At 40.2% G+C, this 4,560-nt stretch overlaps 1 protein-coding gene across 1 annotated transcript in view; it reads left to right on the top strand.

Annotated features, from left to right (window-relative positions):
- Positions 1 to 4,560, top strand: part of HOMER2 (homer homolog 2 (Drosophila)) — a 50,693-nt gene that overhangs the window by 28,789 nt on the left and 17,344 nt on the right. The gene's annotated exons all lie outside the window — the stretch shown is intronic.

Below are 4,560 nucleotides of genomic sequence, written 5' to 3'. Positions count from 1 at the left end.
AGAACCAGAACAAGTGCCATTCCTACTCAGTTTACTCAGGCTTTTTTTTTAAGGACCTTCTACAGAGACTTAGCAGGAAAGGTGAGGAGAAAGAATTGATTGCATCTGCTGCCCCTGATGAGTAAATCAACTCTAATTAATCCTCCCATGTTACAGGTTCACTCTTTTGGCCAAAGGCAGTTCTTTCTTTCATCCCCAAGTTCTCATGCTGCTGTGAGTGTCTCTTTGTGCTGCTCCTGCTCTTTCCTGTTAGGTGGTCTCAGCGAGGGACTCTTTATTAGCACTGTCTTTGTATGTATGTGCGTGCTGGCTTTGTAGGACTAGAAATGAGGTGATCAGTTTATCACCAGGGACATATTGATGAAAAGATGTTCCGTGTAAGCCTAGAAGCTGTCAGAAGAGATAGGGAGGATGGTAGGTCATGAAGGATGGTGCAAATCCTGGAAACATAGGTGGGTTAATTCCACAAGGGAGTCACTGAAGATTTGGAACAGAGGGAAAATTTTTCTCCAAAGCCATCCTTGTCTCCTCATCTCCACATCCAGTGTCACAAGCCCTTCTGATTTATGTCAACTTGATGAGGTGGAAGAACCTGCTGAGCCTGGATAGCTGTGGCCAGAGGATTAGCAGCTTCTTTCCCTCTTCAGTTCTGTTTTTAGACTGGGATGCATCTTTACTGAAGATTAGCAGCCTGGTAGGCTGGGGAAATTAAATTTTACAAGAGCTGCAAACTGGAAAGCACATACTCAGAGATGTGAAAATGAAATGAGGTGGTTTTAATGTAGTGAGTTCTTAATGAGTAGATCCTGTGGCCTCAAGCCTTGGAGTTTTTCTGGAGGTGAGGTTACTTCAAAGTAACAGATGATATGAAGTTAAAGGGAAAATTCCAAAATAATTCCTAATCTTACCCTCTTGTCCCAGAATAAGGGGTCCTTTTCTGATTTAATTTAGCATAGTTTTAGTTCTATTGCAGTGATACGGAGAGTTTTGGAGGGGAACTTGAAGCACCCTTGAAAGAAATGGCAGCTCTATAGGTGGGCATTTCTCATTTATTACAAGCAGCATAAGCTGGCAATATATTTTTTGGCCTTCTACACACTCAGGTTGTCTTGTGACCTCTCCCTGCTTGATTTATTTGGCAGTTTCTCTCCGTGGGAAGGCAGTGGGATGGGTGTGTTGCAGCCTATGAATGTTCTGCTATACAGCAGCTTATTTGCATTCACTTTTATCTGATTAATATACCTGGTGTGTGTGTGTATGTCTGGAGTAATTTCTGGTTGATGTAGCACTACCTTGTACTGTGAACATTCTTCTATGTCATCTTTAAATAAAAATTTAGATCTGTCAGGATTGTTTTTTTCCCAGAAGTGAAATTAGTATGAGATTTTGTTTGGCTTTTGCGGATGTATCAGGAATGTTCACCATCTGATACACTTGCAAGTAGATGAAAGCAAAGGCAAGTTGTTTGTTTTTTTTTAAATTGCATGTAGACAGCTCAGTCAGTATGATGAATGAGTTTATTATTCTGTAAAGTGCTTATTATATTATGCTCTGCTTTGCCTTCATCTTTAGGAGAACCCTTTAACCACTTCAGGGATTGATTGCATTTGATTAGAGACTAGTTTGTCTTTTGAATCTATTATCCTGGATGAAAGTCCACAAGTTTATTCCAGATTCTGATGCAGCTGGAATTGCACCGTGTGTGTAATATACAAATGAAGAGCAAATGCAAAGCTATTTTGTAAGAGGGCATTTGAATTTCTGAGTAGCCTTTTCTTATAGAATTATAATACTGGAGAACAGTTAGAGAAGGAAAAGAGCCCACAGGCCCATCCTGTCCACAGCAGCTTTCAAATATGTCCTTTGCCTCCTGCACCCTTCCTCTCAGTTCTTTCTGTCTTTGAAACTTGAAAAATTCTTCCTCATAATTTTATCAAAAAAGAAAAAATTCCTGGTTTGTTTGAATTTTTCTGTTACACTGGCCACAAATGCTTCCCCCACCTTCTGCTCTGGCAGGTGACCTTCTCCCTGGGAGATGGAAGAGTGGTGCAGAGAACTTTTTTTCTGGTCTCACATAGTCAAGGTGACCCAGCTTTGGGAGAGGGGACAGGCTGGAGTACCTGGCAGGAGGTCTTGCAAGCCTCACTTTCCGTCATTCTTTGAAATTTTAACACTCTTTCCTAAACACCACCAACGTGGTTGATCCCTTGCCAGTATGTCTCTGCTGTGAAGAAGATGACCAGATTTAGAAGTGAATGTACTGGATAATGCTCTGAAAGTTTTATCTCGCAGCATCTTCCTGTGAGCGTGACAGGGTGATGGGATGAGGATGGGGAGGAAGACTGGGTGGGTACATGTTATGTACCTGCAGCATCCAGCTCCTGTGAGTGGTTTACAGGAGCTCTGATTTAATCTCCTGAGCTTCTCCTTAGGTTTTCACTTCTCTGTAGGAATGCTACATTTCTGAAGTGTCTGACTGACAGAGCAGGATTTAAGGGGGGGAAAAAAAAAAAAGGCAGAGCCAGCTTCCAGGCAGTTTCACTAATTGCAGCTTATTATAAATTTAACAGATGAACTGTCAGTTTCTTGAAGGTGTGTGATAACCACAACCTTTTCTTGGAATCTGTACTGGCTATTGAAAGAATTAACCTCTGAGGTGCTCAGCTAATAGAGTGCATTTCATTGCTCAGTAGGGTGTTTTTTGGTTTACAATTTCCAGGCTTCATTATTCCTTTTATCACATCTTTGATAGTACTGGACTGTGGTCTAAAAGATATCTTTGGTGGGTTTTTTTATATATTTGTATTTACTCTATTATTATTGTAGGTGGTATGGAGTAATTTTATTCTCCTCAGAGTGAAGCTTTTGCCTTTCAATAAAACGGGTCACTTTATTAGTTTTTCCTCACAGATGTCTAATTTGATAGGCACAGTACTACTGAAATAATACCTTTTAACACTTGAGATTTCTGGGTATTTTATAGCTTCTAAAATAAATTCTGTAACTTGAGAGACTAAACATTTGTAAGTAGTTCATCTGTCCAATGTAAGATTTTTAAAGAAGAAATATACATATAGCACTTTCCTTGAAGTTTTTGGAAAACAGTCTGATTTTTCTGAGTTGGAGGAGCTTTCCCTCCTGTTCTTGTGACTTTCTGTATCATGCAATCCTCATATCGTCACACTCCCTTTGAATTGTCAAAACTTTTCATAAAAGCTTTGATTCTCTTTTAATGTAAACCTCTGAAATCACACTTTATGTTGCCTGCATTTCTGTTGTGTGACTTAGCCTGAGGAGAGCACATCTGGGCAGCTTTGCTGATACCTCTGCCTGTCAACTGGCCATTGAAAAAGAATTTTGACCCTGAAAGCTGATGTCTGTATGATTTGTGTTGGCCAGCACTGCTTGCAGTCACCTCTCCTGCTTTCTTGCCCTGTTTATTCCCATGCAAAAAAACAATTCCGGGGGAACTGGCCACCTGGCCCTCCTTTGGTTTTCACCTTTTGGTGAAACTTCCAGCAGTAGGAAATGGCAGAAAAGCATACATTTATTTGAAAGTGATAATGCAAAATGAGGGAAACACTGAAATTTTTCTTTCTTCCCACCCCCCAGTTTTTCTTTTTCTTTCCACTTTTTCTAAGAAAGCAAATAAAAGCATCAGCATGGAGGTCAGAAGTTAGGGAGAGAACTGGCAAGTAGAGAGATTTCGCTCGTAAATTTAGTTCACACTTTTTGCTAAATGTAAATGATAGCTTAGGAAAAAAACTGCTTGGAATACATAGTAAGTGATGTTGCCAGGATACTTCCTGATCACGTTAATTAAACTGTCCCACAGATTTGGCTTAATGACTGCATAATTTGCATATTGGAAATTATGGTGCACATTACTAAAGAAAGCTCCTAATCTGGTAGCAGAAAGAACATTGTACTTGAATTAATTTCCGGGGAAGGAGTCTCTAGACTCGTTTAATGATGTATCTTGAAAATAAAGTTAAGATTTTTGATAATGAACTGACATGTATCTCATTTCTTTTTGCAAGATTACATTTTATGCTTGTTTCACTAAGTCCCTTAGAGACCTCATCCCAACAGCCTTCCTCATATTGGCTATTTCTTTAATTACAAGAACCACTGTTGCTTTCAAGGTTGCTGGTGATGAAGCAGATACTGGTTAACTTGTGTAAAGGGGCAGAAAATTTGTCAAGGCCCACATTTGGTACCGCCTGTGTGGTCTTGGTGATGTGCTCTCTATTAATCTGTCAGTTTCTCCTTGTCTTGTTTGTGTTTGGTTGGTTGTTTTATAATTTCTGACATGACTCCAGCATCCTACTGAAGGAGGCTCAAGGCCAAATGTAGAAATGCAGGAATACCTCTTTACACTTCCAGTCTGAGGGCAGATGTTGCTGGTGGACACCGTGTTTGGAGGCCTCGGGCCATCCCAGATGGGAATAGTTGTGTGCCTTTGGAGTGCTGAAATTAGAGGATTTTGCATCTGGATTTCTGCCAAAGTAATTTTATAGCTCTGGTCCCTGCTCTCGCTTGTAGTTCAGTGGCATTCCT

Source organism: Chaetura pelagica, unplaced genomic scaffold (assembly GCF_000747805.2).
Source record: "Chaetura pelagica isolate M959 unplaced genomic scaffold, ChaPel_1.0 scaffold222, whole genome shotgun sequence".
Classification (NCBI taxonomy): Eukaryota; Metazoa; Chordata; class Aves; order Apodiformes; family Apodidae; genus Chaetura; species Chaetura pelagica.
The sequence above is the reverse complement of the archived record's forward strand: the minus strand, read 5'-3'. Positions and strand labels throughout refer to the sequence as shown.